Source organism: Neofelis nebulosa, chromosome 10 (assembly GCF_028018385.1).
Source record: "Neofelis nebulosa isolate mNeoNeb1 chromosome 10, mNeoNeb1.pri, whole genome shotgun sequence".
In the NCBI taxonomy this organism is placed as follows: domain Eukaryota; kingdom Metazoa; phylum Chordata; class Mammalia; order Carnivora; family Felidae; genus Neofelis; species Neofelis nebulosa.
Window position 1 is genome coordinate 108,063,326 of NC_080791.1, and position 11,653 is coordinate 108,074,978.

The 11,653-nt window shown below is 57.0% G+C and overlaps 1 long non-coding RNA gene across 1 annotated transcript; it reads right to left on the minus strand.

Annotated features, from left to right (window-relative positions):
• Positions 1 to 3,913: 3,913 nt before the first annotated feature.
• On the minus strand, positions 3,914 to 9,786 carry LOC131488109 (uncharacterized). Its single transcript, XR_009250079.1, has 2 exons — positions 6,421 to 9,786; positions 3,914 to 4,959 (listed from the first exon to the last, which is right to left on the minus strand). It is a non-coding gene; the product is annotated as an uncharacterized LOC131488109 (long non-coding RNA).
• Positions 9,787 to 11,653: the final 1,867 nt, after the last annotated feature.

An 11,653-nucleotide genomic window follows, 5' to 3' on the forward strand; every position in this document is an offset into this window, starting at 1 on the left:
CCCCACCGCCCCCCAGCGTTTCCTTCTTTCAAATGCAGAAGCATACACCTGCAGTCCCAGAGATTGCTCTCAGCAGAAGGGGGTTACCTGCTTTCCCTCAAAGCCGGCCCCTCAGTCCCACAATGGCCTGGTCTAGAGAAGGGTCTGTGCGAGGCTGGGAAAACCCAAAACCACATGGGTTTGTGTAGACACAGCTTTCCCTGCAGTCTGGAGGAACAGAATTGGCCAAGAGATGAATTTTGTCAAAACAAGGTCAAGAGATGGGGAGGGCTGTTCCTCTGCAGGCTGAGGTCTCCAGTGCTGGCCACGAGCACATCCTCTGCACCCAGTGAAGCCTGTCTCCTGAAGAGCACAGCAGTACGTGTGGCCCTGGGGCTAGCTAGGGTCCTGGGGAGAGTTGCCGGATCTGGAGGTGTGTCCAGTGGCAGGGATAGGCCCAGCTTGGAGGTGACAGAGTGTCAGGGCTGCTCAGGATCTCTGCTGTCAAATCTCAGCGAGAAAAGCCCAAGGCCCAGGGACGGTGAGTGCCTTGTTGGAAGTCACTCAGGCTGAATAAGAAGCTGGGCCTTTGGAATCTTAACATCGCCGCCCTCTGCACGCTCAAATCTGGAAGTTGCGAGGTTGGGCTGGTGGCAACGCAGAGGAAGGGAGTTTCAAGAACCTCTTTCCCAGCTAGGTGCAGGCTGGGGTTAACTCTGCCCTTAAGCTCTGCAGCCTGGGGGCCCAGCGTGCAGATGTACGAGGATGCTGTGTATACAGAACCACACAGCGCTTTGCAGAGCTGAGCCACAGAAGCCTCCGAGCACTTTTGGTAATAACTGCACCCACCGCTGGGCTTCCAAGCTCCCCATCTTGCAGGGGCTGCCGGGGCTGGAGCGCCAGGCACCACCCCCGCGCTGCCCTCCAGGCCTTTGCTGTGGACGCATCGGGTTTGGGGACTCCGTGGGAACGAGCTTATTATTTGGCACACGGGAATTCTGCCTTTTACAGTGATACCATCGGGGTCCTTGGGCAGGGTCTTGGGGTCTCCTTACTCCATACTGATGGGAATGGTGGGCATAGGAGGAGAAATGGCAGAAAGAGGCTCAGGTCAGCAGGGGACGTGGGGGATGCGAGGAGGCCATCGGCCAGTTACGAGGCTGCCAGGGCTCAGCGGCGAGGTCAGAGACAAGATGGGACTTGGGAGTTCCGGTCCCAGCAGCCGGAGAGCACACGTGAGGGGCTCAGACGTTGTTGCCGGGGTGATCGCAGTGGTGGCCCCACCTGCGTGAGCGCAGGCCACCACCCTCTTCACCACCACCACCTTTTCTGCTGCAGCTGACTGTCCCCCACCATCGCCTGGAGCCCCTGTTCCCCCACGGCTGGAGGCTACCCTGAGCCTCCCCCACGGGCCTCACGGGGCTCACGGGGAGCAGCACTTCCGTGCCCGACAGTGTGTCACACTTGGCCACCAGGGCACAAGCGCAGCTCCTCTGGCCCAGCCCCTCACACCCACACACCTCAGTGCGGGTCAGACACGGTGCCCAAGGCCACCCTCCAGTCCCCTCTGCTGACCTACACCTCCCCCCTCCTTCTCCCACATCGGTCGCCACGCAAGTCCCACTGAGCTGGGTGGTCCACACGGCTGCCCCAGCTGACCTCCTCTGCCAGCAGTCAGCCTCTCACTTCCCTCTTGGCCCCGCTGGAACATTCCTCTGACCTGTGTTTTCTTCCTCCTACCCTAAGTACAGGCAATGGGGATGGGTCATCTGGAAAGGGACTGGGGGGTGGGGAGATGAGATGAGGGCCGTGTCTGCCCAAGGTCCGTGTTTGCTCCCGGAAATACACGTTGGGGCTTCTCCAAGGGCAGGGATACAGCAGGACCCTTCCCAGAGCTGGCATCACGCCTCCATGTTCTGCTCTTCTAATCTGGCCTCCAGCCCGTCGGTTCCAAGACGTCTCCCTGAATCCCCTAAGATTCCCTGCTCTGGTCTACACACCTGGAAGAGGGCCTGTGAATGTGGCTATGGTGGTTTACTCTGTGATAGAGCATGTTTGACAGCAGAGCTGACTCTAGATAGGAGATTCTCCCAGTGGCCGGACCTAATCACATGAGTTCTTAAAAAGACTCTTCTCTAGCCGGTGGCAGAGGAAGGACATCAGAAATTCAAAGCACAAGAAGGATTCAATGCTCCACTGTTGGCTTAAAGATGGAGGGGAGCCGCGTGGAAGGAACGTGGTGGCCTCTAGGAGCCAAGAGCTGACAACCAGCAAGGAATCCCAATCCCTGCTGATGGACGAGAATAAGCACGGAAGGAGACTCCCTCCACCCCTGAGCCTCCAGCTGAGAACTCAGCCCGGCCAACACCAGATTTCAGCATTCGAGACTCTGGATTTCTGTCCTACGGAAACATGAGCTAATAAATGGTTGTTCTAAGCCACTAACTTTGCCGTAATTTGTTGCGTGGCCATAGAAGACGACTGCAGCAATGGATTTGTCTTTTGGTCAATTGACAATTTATTTGACTGGCAGCGCCTTGCAGCCGTTCAACCGGCAAAGAGAAGAAAATGGAAAGGAACAAATGTGGTCGTGGAGTCAATAACTGAAAAAGCAGGGGCACCTGGGTGGCTCAGTCGGTTAAGTGTCCGACCTCAGCTCAGGTTGTGATCCATGGGTTCGAGCCCCATGTTGGGCTCTGTGCTGACAACTCAGGACCGGGAGACTGCTCCAGATTCTGTGTCTCCCTCCCTCTCTGCCCCTCCCCTGCACACATCTGTGCGTGTGCGTGTGTGTGCGTGTGTGTGCGTGTGTGTGTGTGTGTGTGTGTGTCTCTCTCTCTCAAAAGTAAATAAACATTTAAAAAAAAAACTGAAGGGGCGCCTGGGTGGCGCAGTCGGTTAAGCGTCCGACTTCAGCCAGGTCACGATCTCACGGACGTGAGTTCTAGACCCGCGTCAGGCTCTGGGCTGATGGCTCGGAGCCTGGAGCCTGTTTCCGATTCTGTGTCTCCCTCTCTCTCTGCCCCTCCCCCGTTCATGCTCTGTCTCTCTCTGTCCCCAAAATAAATAAAAAACGTTGAAAAAAAATTTTTTTTTTAAATAAAAAAAAAAACTGAAAAAAGCAGATTTCAAGACTGTACACAGTGTGGCCTGGCTCAACACACATACACACACACACACACACACACACACACACGAGTTTCTCAACTGGAGGTGATTTTACTCCCCAGGAAACCTCTGGCAGTGTCTGGAGATGTTGCTGGTGGTTGCAACTTGGGAGAACATCGCTGGCATCTAGCAGGCAGAGGTCAGGGATCCTGCAATGCACCGGACAGCCCCCAACAGAGAATTATCCAGCTCGAAATGTCAGTAAAAGGTTGAGAGGCACCTGGGTGGCTCAGTCGATTAAATATCCAACTGTGGCTCCGGTCACGATCTCGCGGTTCGTGGGTTCGAGCCCTGCATCGGGCTCTGTGCTGACAGCTCAGAGACTGGAGGCTGCCTCTGATTCTGTCTCTCTCTCTCTGTCCCTCCCCTGCTCACACTCTGTCTCACTCTGTCTCTCTCAAAAATAAATAAACGTTAAAAAAAATCTTTTTAAATGTCACTAAAAGGTTGAGACACACACACTCAAACCCAACAACTATCGAGAGGCAGTGTAGCATAAGGGCCAAGTACAAGGTCATATTCAAGTCCTACCGAACTATGTGATCTTTAGCAAGATTCGAGATCTCTGGGAGCGGCTGTAAATTGGGGCTAAGGAAAGCACCCGCCTTTTGGTCTAAGTGAGTTAATGTACAGAGTGCATAGAACAACACAGTCTGCTAACTTGAGTGATTACAGGATATGTCTACAGGGCTACTCTTGCATCATCGGAGCTGGGGCAATTTTTGTTTACTTTCCTATATTGCCAAAATTTCACATAATGGACATATTTGATTTTCTTTTTTTTTAATTTTTGTTTTTACATTTATTTATTTTTGAGAAACAGAGAGACAAAGTGTGAGCGGGGGAGGGGCAGAGAGAGAAGGAGACACAGAATCTGAAGCAGGCTCCAGGCTCTGAGCAAGCGGTCAGCACAGAGCCTGATGCGGGGCTCGAACCCACAAACTGTGAGATCGTGATCTGAGCCGAAGTCGGACGCTCAACCAACCGAGCCACCCAGGCGCCCCCTTTGATTTTCTTAACTGGGGGCAAGTGGGGGGAAAAAACCCGAGGGGGCATACTACAAAACAACTGGCCTGTCCTCTTCAAAAATGTCAAGGTCTTGAAAACCAAAGTTGTCAGCACAGAGCTCAACATGGGGCTTGAACCCATGGATCACGACCTGATCACAGGTCGAAGACAACTGCAGACTAAAGAAAGCTGAAGGGACCAGGCGACCACAGGTGAGGTGTGATCCCCGTTGATTGGGACAACGGGAGACATTTGAAAGGGGATGACACGTACGATCACAGTATTGCGTCATTGTCACCGGGCCTCAATTTGGTAACCGTACTGTGGTTGTGTAAAGAGATGTCATGGGGGGGGGGGTACGTGTTGAAATATTTAAGGGTGAAGGGTCATAACGTACGTAACCTACTCTCAAATGGTTCCGAAAACATTCACGCGTGCGAGAGAAAGAGAAAGAGAAAGCAAACGTGGCAAAATGTTAAGTGTCGGTGAATCCGGGCGAAGGGTGTAAGGGTGTTCATTGTGCTTTTCTCGCACCTTTTTTCTGAAGGTTTCATAATTGTCAACAACGAACCAAAAAAACCCGCCTGTAACCAGGCGCTCCTCCTTCAGACCACTGTGCAGCCTGGTCCAGCGTTGTATTTGCTGCCCCATGCGTGACCCAGCAGTACTAAGTCCGTTTATAGTAAGAAGGATAACCCAGCTTTTCTATTCATACAGCGGAATGCGGCACAGCAGCGAACGGATGGAAACACACTATGGCTCCAGCAACCACGCGGACACAGACGAACCCAGCAGCCGGGTCCACTTAAAGAATAAACACACAACAACACAAACCCAGGCGAAAGGAACACATATTGTTTTCTGCTGTGTACCTGGGTGGTGAACTGGAAGTGATTATCTTACATGGAGGCACTGTGCTTACCTGGGGGGGGGGGGGTCACCCGGAAAGACGCATATAGGGGTGCTCGGCGGCACAGATTTTCTTTCTTGAGTGGTAGTTACACAGGGACTTACTTTTTTTTTTTTTTTTTTTTTAACTTTTTTTTAAAATTTATTTTTGAGACAGAAAGAGACAGAGCATGAACGGGGGAGGGGCAGAGAGAGAGGGGGACACAGAATCGGAAGCAGGCTCCAGGCTCTGAGCCATCAGCCCAGGGCCCGATGTGGGGCTCGAACTCACGCACCGCGAGATCGTGACCTGAGCCGAAGTCGGACGCCCAACCGACTGAGCCACCCAGGCGCCCCAACAGGGACTTACTTTTAATGAGACAAATATACACTATACATTTATGTGCTTTTTAAATTTTTTAATGCTTACTTATTTTTGAGAGAGAGAGAAGAACAGAGAGAGGGGGAGACACAGAATCTGAAGCAGGCTCCAGGCTCCGAGGTGTCAGCACAGAGCCCGGTGCGGGGCTCGAACTCAAGAACAGTGAGTTCATGACCTGAGCCGAAGTCGGACGTTTAACCGCCTGAGCCACCCAGGCACCCCTAAATTTATGTTTTATACACAAAAAGCAGCCGTAAAAGCCCCATCAAGGGGCACCTGAGTGGCTCAGTCGGTTAAGCCTCTGACTTTTGATTTCGGCTCAGGTCATGATCTCACAGTTGGTGAGATCGAGCCCCTTGTCCGGCTCTGTGCTGACAGCGCAGAGCCTGCTTGCGATTCTCTCTCTCCCCCTCTCTCTACCCCTTCTCCACTTGCGTTCTCTCTCAAAATAAATAGATACACATTAAAAAAAAAAAAAGTCCCTAAGGAATCCCACTTTGTGCCAGGTGCGCACTGAGTGCCTGGGACCCGCCACTGTGTTAAGGGCGCTGACATCTGTGAGGACCTGGGCGGGGGGTGCCCTGGGGGCTGCTCAGAGAAGGGCTGGGGAGGAGTCCCTGAGCTGGGGAGGAGGTGGGGAGCGTCAGCCCCAGCCAGCCAGGGAGGGACGTGGCCCAGTGCACCCCCTGGCGGTAGCTTTAGGGAGCGAGGCTTGCGAAAGCGCAGGGTCGCCTCTACTCACACCCCACCCCCCAGCCCCTTCTTTCTGTACCTTTTTCCCTGTTATTCCCTCCTTCCCCGGTGCTCATGACCTATTCCTAGGATTCACCGCAGCAAAAGCTGAACTCAGACTCACCTCTCTCGGGGAGACTTTCCCAATCAAAGCCCCCCCACTCTGACCGTTCCTTCCCCCGTAGGGCTTTCCTTGCTGTCGGAATTTGCACCTGCCCTCAGGATGCCTCGTCAGCCTCTCAGCCTCGTGTTGTTTTACAAACCTGCGGCAATGGTGATGGTGATGGTGATGGAGACGACAGCCGGAACTCACTGAGGGCCTTGCACCCGCCTGCGTCTGCCGCCTGCTCCCCACAGGCCTCTTCATTCACACGCGTGGTCGTGTGGTCGGTGCTTCAGCTGGCATTTATTAAGCAGCTACTCGGCACCAGTCTCCGAGGCTACAGGAAACAAAAAGTCAGTGGCTGCTGCGGCCAGGGGTTCGCAAGTTGGGCGGGGAATAGCCAGGCATTGGTGATGGGGACTCTAAGAGCGGTCACGTCACGGGAGCCACTGAGTGGGGGGAAAGGACCAAGCAGCAGGTGTCCCGGAGGTCTTAAAAGAAAGTGGGGGCAGGATCCAGGCTAGGCAAGGAGCATACGGCCCCGGGGGCCTCTCTGGAAACGGCCCTGGGGCAGTGAAGAGAAACGAGCTGGTCAGAGGCAGCTGGGTGGGCCTTGCTCTGGAGCTGGGATATGATCTTCTGGAGCTGCCAGAGGCTCTGTAGAGGCAGATGGAAGTGGACGCCCTTCCACCCACCCACCCTAAGCCAGCACTCTGAGCCCGGGGCCTGACAGCCCCCAAGAGGGCCAGGGTTTCTGGAACACCTGCCATGCTGGGGTGGGGTCAGGGGCCAGGCAGGATGAGTGAATCATGGACTTTGCCCTCCAGGAGTCTGGAGCCCAGGGTGTTAAGAGCATGGAGCTCTCAGCCCTGAAGGGATAAGATAAGAGGGAGCAGGGAGAGGCCCAGGGGCCCAAGGTGTGGTGGGTGGGGGGAGCGGTGGGAGGTAGTGAGGGGAGGTAGCGGGAGGGACATCTGAGCCCAGCTCGGTAAAGGTGGTGGCCCAGGGATCTGGAGCCGATGGGGCAGCAAAGAAGCCCCACCGGGATAAGAGTCATAGGGGCCAGAGAGGGTGGCTGGATGCTTGCCAGCTGCCTGGTCCTCGGAGAGAGAAGGTTCAACTACTCTCACTTTAGCAAGATGCTCCCCCCTCTGCGAGCCCCGAGTCGTCATCTCCCGAACAGGTCCATGATAGTCGCTTCACAAGGTCGTTGAGTTGATCCCAGGTGACCGATGCATGCCAGGGCCCGGCACACAGAAAGGGCTCCAGAGCCGGCTCCTATCGTTGAGCAATTTGAACTTTATTCTTAGGTCTCTGTTTCCAATTTCGAAAAGCTTATCTTTTAGCAGCAGAAGGCTTTTAATTCAAATGCGAATGTCTCCGGAACGGGCATCGCATCGGCATCGGCATCGGCATCGTATGAAAGCCAAGCAGGAGCGAGGCTGTTGCGGAGACCTCCGCCAGGTCCTGCCCTCACACGGTCGCCTTCCTCCACGGCCACCTCAGCTGGGCAGGCAAGTCCGGGCTGTGCTGCAGGGAGAGAGGAGAGAGCAGGCCAGTGGAGGGGAGGCGGTTCGGGGGGGTCCTCGTCCTGGAGAGGCTCTGACACAGACTGGGGCCCGGAGCCCTCGGCCCCTCTTGGCCACATGGGACATTGGTGGTGCTTCCTTGGGGTGCAAGACGAAGGCTTAGGATCTGTTTGGACATCCACCGAGCACACGGGGCTGGGTGCCGGGAGCTGAGCTCACAGGTGGTGGGGAGGATGGGAACACCGGGGGCGGGGGGGGGGGGGGAGTACAGTTCTCTGGGGAAGCACAGGTTGCTGGGGGTGCCCAGGAGGGCACTGGGGATCAAGTGGGTTTCAGGAAGGCTTCCTGTAGGCAGCCAATGCTTGGGCAGAGCTTGGAACAGTTAGTAAGGGTGAACCTGGCACAAAAAAAGCAGGGAAAAGTGTTCCAGGCAGAGGGAAAAGCATGGGCAAAGCACTCAGGCATGCCACAAGCGGTCAGTACAGGCAGGGACCTAAAGCAGGGCAAGCTCACGGGAGGGGACATGGAAAGGTAGGAACGAAACAGGAAGGAGTTGGACCTGAGGGCTGCCCTGGGGTAGCAAGTCTTCCCTGCCCTCTGGACACCCCTCGCCCCACCCCTTCCCCTCCCTGCACTGCAGGTCCCGGCGGCTGACATTGAGGCGAACATACCTGTGACCTATGGAATTGGCAGCCAGAGGGGAGATGGGAACACTGGCTGTCAATTCATAGGTCAGAGCCCTGTGCACTCGGTCTCGGCAGCCTGCCGACAGCCCACTGCCCTTTGCCATCCTGGGCCTGGGAGCGCAGCCGTGGAGGTCCCTGCTGGCGTGCTCTTCCTCCTCCGTGGGTACTGGTCCCCATCCCCGATAACAGCAGCCCCACTGGAACCAGTGGGCACTTCCACATGGAGTTGCTGTTACAGAGGGTGGGAACCAACTGGAGGCCTGGACCTTGCCTGTCTGGTGTCTCCCCCTTGGGCAGAAGTCCGGGGAGGACCCGTGCCCACCCATGTGGGCCTCTTGGGTCCTCATGGCCCCAGGTCCGTGGTCTTTTTATTGAGGCTCCTTATCATCCGGGGCCCACGCCTGGAGTCTGATGCCAGCCCTTCTTTTCTGGGCGAAGTCCTGTCTCAGCCCCAGCTCTGCTCATAAAGCCGGGAGTGGCCCCGATTTATAGCTCCTGGGCAGCCTTTGCCCGCCCTGACACCCCACACCCTCTGGCCCCAAGTTCCTTGTTTCCTCCTTTCTTTCCCAACCAGAGCTGGGCCCCAGTTCCAGGTTGGGCCACCGTGGCCTCCACCCTCTGCCCTTTGCCCACCCTTCCTGCCACAGCCACAGGGCAGAGGGACAGTGAGGGATAGCTGGACATCTGTCGGTCTCCAGGGATCTCTGACCGTCCAGATTCCTGAGGATGGCCCCAGATGAGAAGCTGGAGGCAAGACTGAGAGGGGCAGGGGTGAAGTGGGGGCGGGGGACACAGAAAGTGGGAGAAGCAGATGCAGAGCCGGAGAGAACTGGAAAGGAACGGAGCAAATAGGGACAGAGGAAGGCTACGGGGGAGAAACAGGGAACTTGAGAGGGTGCGATGTGCAAACCTGCCGACAGAATGCTAAGCACAGGGCTGTCAGCGACCACCATCTGCAAGAGCACTTAGCACCTCAGTGGCCTGAGCGCCTGCAGGGGTCTGGCAGTTGGGTGACCTTGAGCCTGTGGCCTCATCTCCTGCTGGTTTCTCCTCACTTGCAAATCAGGGCTTGTGAGACCTGTCCTGCACGCCAGCCTTGACTGCTGGAAGCCACCGTCCCTTCAACCCTTGGGTCCCACCTTGCTGTGAAGATCCGAAGGAGCTTCTGCCCGTGGTCCTGGAGCCAGCCCAGGACTCCCAGGGGAGCAGACTTTTCTCCTGCAAAGTGTGTTCGCGCCAAACCTCCCACCCCCCAGATCCAGACGGGATCTGGCCCCAGAGGCTTCAGTGACAGGTTCCAAGGCCAGTCCTACCCACCTAGGGGACATTTTGGAGAAGAAGGGGGATCTGGGACTCTGAGCCTTGAGAGTGGACTTGGACCGTTTCTCCCTTTCCTGACCCTGGAGATGCCCAGAGAAGCAAAGGAGGCTGCCCGAGTTCACGGAGCAGGGCCTCTGTCCTGCCTGGCAACCTCTCCGAAGCAGCCTCCACCCTCTTGGGATGCAGTCAAGGTGGGATGGGAGGTCCCTGGGCAGGAGTCCTTTGCCTAGAAAGACAGGCCTGTGAATGAAGACACCACAGCAGGTGACACCTCCCATCACCAAAGCCCAGAAGGCCCTCCCAAAGATGCCCAGGCCAGACCAAGTGCCAGGCTTAGTGGAGGCAGCGATGCCACTGCCCAGTCAGGGGTCGGGCTCCCTCATCTCACAGGTGGAACCTGAGGCCCCGGGGCTGGAAAGGACTGGCTCAGGTCACCCAGCAGCTGCTTAGGCCCTTTCCTTCCTTCCTCAGAGGGGCTGGGAACCCTGCAAAAAGGTAGCTGGGCTCAGGAGCGCCCTGGGGCAGAGGGGCTGTAGGGGTCTGACCGCCTGGACCGGCTCTTACCTCGGTGTCTGGCTGGCCCTCGGGGCACAAGGAGGAAGTGGGGACGCCCTGGGCCCAGTGCCTTTTGAGCCGTTGGCCCAGCCCCTGGCGGTGGTTAATGATTACTCTGCTGCTTGTCAATACTGATCACAAGTGTGGTTCGAAGGGCATGAAACCCTGGACTGTGCCCAGGTGGGGTGGGGCACTTCTAGGAAGCACCAGGCTGGGCCCCCATCTGTCCCTTCTGGTGGCATCAGACCCCAGCCACCCACAGCCTGTCTTCCTTCACTCCCTGCCCCCTCAGGTGACCATGGGCAGCCGAGACCCCTGGGATCCACCAGGACAAAACTTCTGCCCTGTTCATCTGGTGCCCAGACACAAAGGGGACAGCAAGGGCACAGAGGGGACTGGGGTTGGGGGAGAACCTTTGCTCACCAAAGAGAAGTCTGCAGATGACCCTAGCAAGGTGAGGGTTCTCTAAGTCTGTGCCTCTTAGTCTGAGCCTCAGTTTCCCCACAGACCCACCTGCCTGGGGGAGCAAGGTGGGGTGGGGCAGAAGATTAGCCCCTTCTTGTTCTGAAACAAGGCGTGTGTGTGCGCGCATGCATGTGTGGTGGTGGGGACAGTGGGCATTTTCCCTTCCCCATGTAGGGAAACGCCTGTCAGGACCCCTGCTGGCCAGTGCTACCCCCCAGTGTCCTTCCCTGTCTGGTGCCCTGGAGCTGGGACCCCAGGGCAGAGGCTCCAGTCACCCGAACAGCCTTTCGCTAAGGACGCGGGAGCGGCCTCCAGAGGGCCCAGCCTTCCAGGTATGGCCTTGACTGACCCTCCTGGTCCCCGGGCAGGGATTACCGGGAGGCGCCTGAGGCTCAGAGACCAAGGGCCTAGCCTCAGGCCACATGCTCAGGGTCTGCATCTCCCGGGGGCACCCCACAGCCCTACCCTTGGCAGGCCAGTGTCCTCCCAGCTGTCCCCTAATACCTGGCCCCAGGTAAGGCTGGATCCTGGGCTCTTGCAGGGATACAGCCAAGAAACATGGTCGGGTGAGGCGGGCTCCAAGCCTTCCTCCTGCCCCCTCTGCTCCTGCCACAGCAGAAGTGGGGCCGAGTGGCGAGGAGCCCAGGGCGGAGGCAGGGCAGGCAGGGGAAGGGGTGCAGGGGTGGGCAGGTAGCTGGGGGCCAGTTTGAACCTGCTGGGCAGGTGTGGTGACCCCTGGTGGTGACATGGGAGGTGCTGGGTACAGAGGTGGGGATCTGAGTGAGAGCCAAGGTCAAGGCTGAGGCTGGGGCAGCGCAGGTACACGGGACAAGGGGGC